Here is a 2775-nt window from a genome sequence, read left to right on the forward strand (position 1 = left end):
TTCTCAAAATGTCCCAGAGTGTTTATGTTTTCATCAATACTGACCTATTGCTCGAATGTCCTTTTGAAGTCCCTCAGAATAGGATGATAATGGTCTATTAATATCTTCTTGTTCTTAATGAAAATGGTATTAGTTATCTTTGCTATGTAATAAAATATCACCATTTTTGTGGCTTAAAACAAGATTCAGATTCTGCGGGGCAAAAGCTTGGACATTACATGGCTGGATCTGTTACTCAGGGTCTTTGCAAGTGTCCAGTCAAAGGTGGCAGCCAGGGCTGCGATGTCATCAGAGGCTCAGAGTCCTCTCCCAAGTTCACTGGTTCTGGCAAGGTTCCTGAAGTTGCAGGGCTGAGTGGGTGATCTGGAAATCACCCATCATTTCCTGCCACATGGTCTTCTCCACAACAGGAGTTTGTTCTGTCAAGGTCAGGAGGAGTGACTGCTGAGACCTGTCTTTTACCTCTAGTGTCTCTTTTAGAGGGCTCACCTGATTAGGTCACAAACACAACCAGAAATAGGCTCTCTGTTGATTCACTCACAGTCAGCTGATGAAAGATCTTAACATCTCCAAAGTCCACTTACCTTTGCTATGTAATGTAATTTAAGCAAGGGAGTGATAATGACATTATATTCCCAGGTCCCAAATCAAACAAAGTGTTTATTTTATAAATGATACACTGTTGTTTCTAGAATATGGTGGTCAATTCAATATTTAATATTTTTCATGTGAAAATGACATGTGGTCCCTCCAATAGATAAAATAAATTGCAGGTTTAGGTAGAGGGAACAAAATTAAGTCAAAACACTGCTTTCTCATACATTTTTCAATTGTTAACAAGTTGCTAAGGATTTTTAAAGCTTCTACGTTAGAAGGAAGTATTTATTGAATGCAGTTGGAATTAAATGCATTTAGATAAGCTCTGATTTATTATGTCACCAAATTCCCTACCATTGTCTAGTAAAGAAATGCCCTTAAGGTGGGAGAAGTGTCCTGAATTAATTTTTCTGTTACATGAAATATACTTACCAGTTTCACCCTATTTAAACAATACATAAGAAGCTCTATTATTTGTTTTTCAGCACTTGGTTTAAAACTAAATAGCAATTAACTAATATGATCTGTAGTTTCCTGATTTATCATTGCCATTACCAAACTAAGTTTCATTGCTGAAGTTTACTTGGGCCTGTTTGGCTTTCTGGAAGATGGTTATGTTCCTTTTTTTTACAGAATTCAGTGTCTTAGAAGGGCTTGTATCATTTAAACTCTATGAGGACTGAGGATACCTAAGTTTTAAATATTCTTAATATTTAACAAAGACTAATACAGCTCAATTCTGCCATCATTGTTTATTTTTTTAAAGATGTCCTGTTAGGTTAATGACATAAAAGGAAAATTATGATACAGAAATGATCTGTAATAATATTCACTCCATTGTAAGAGTTCATCTTACTAAACGGCTTCTCATTAAGTAAATCAAGCATTTGGGGGCATCACTATAATTACATGTTCCTTAATGTTAAATTTATTCAATATCTATTTTTCAATTAGCTGGTGGAATTTTGTCTTCCTGTATTTAACATGCAGACGGTGCATACTGCTGTGTGAAACCTAAATCCTTCGGTTTTGCTTTACATGATTAACATTTCACCCAGCTTAATCTGTATATTTGATTTTAAACTTCTGGGATGGTCTGTGATGCATGCTTTGAATGAAAAAACAACAGCCTCAACTCTGAGAAGATGATTTCGTTATGGTCTTACTAGCAGAACTGATCCATCTGCTCTCAATTTCTTGCCCTTTGCAATTCACTTGTATATGTGTATGTGTGTGTTTCATTCACATTTTGCTTCTGCAAAAAGCTTTGGTTACCTTTCAAACACAGTAAGAAATGCTGTCAGTTTAGTCATCTGTTTTTTCATGTAGAGGACTGTGAAAGAGACTGGAGAAAGTAATTACAAATTTCTATTTCTGAAGACTTCCTACAACTGCATTGACTGAAACACAACAACAAAAAGTATAAAAACAGCCTCAAGTGTGATATTTAGAGTGGGACGTGGCGGGGAGGGGGGAGGACAGGGATTTCATGACCATCCTACATAAGAATGTTTTATTAGATTAAAATTTCAACACAACTCAAAAATCTGCTTATGCTTGCATTTACTCTTTATCTCTTATTTTTCAAGTACTGCACACTATTGCGTACCTGTTGCCAGAGAGTCTAGGCAATTTTTAAGCAAGGATAATCCTAAGTAACCAGAGCTTTAATTTAATTGTTAATATTCTTCACCACAAAACGCACAAGAGAATAGGGATCATGTCTCCAATGGTAGAATGTGGGCTATTTTTAGGGAAATATTTTATTGCTCAATTTCCCATCCCTCTCTCCCAAAGCCAGTGCTTACCCCTTCTAGAATATGGTATACACTAGCAGCTTATATCCTTAAAAAAAGCACATAACAATTTCCCACTAACTTGAAAAATAGCACAAAGTCTTATAAATCTTGATTCTGATGATGAGCTGTTACTTTTTTGGTCCATTAAAAGATTTCCAGCGTCTTCTGAACCAAAGCCATATTCAGATGTGTGTATAACATCACCGTGGATGGTCTTGTGAGCATAATATAATACACTTTGTCCAGGGATTGGAAGATTTATTATTCACTTCAACAGAAATGTATCCAACATGTACAGTGTATCTAGCACTACATCAGTGTCTGGTGTTACAAGACAACGTGTGATAAAAATATGTTCAGGAATAATAGTCACCACGGA

This window comes from Herpailurus yagouaroundi, unplaced genomic scaffold (assembly GCF_014898765.1).
Source record: "Herpailurus yagouaroundi ecotype Mexico unplaced genomic scaffold, PumYag 164, whole genome shotgun sequence".
Taxonomy (NCBI): Eukaryota; Metazoa; Chordata; class Mammalia; order Carnivora; family Felidae; genus Herpailurus; species Herpailurus yagouaroundi.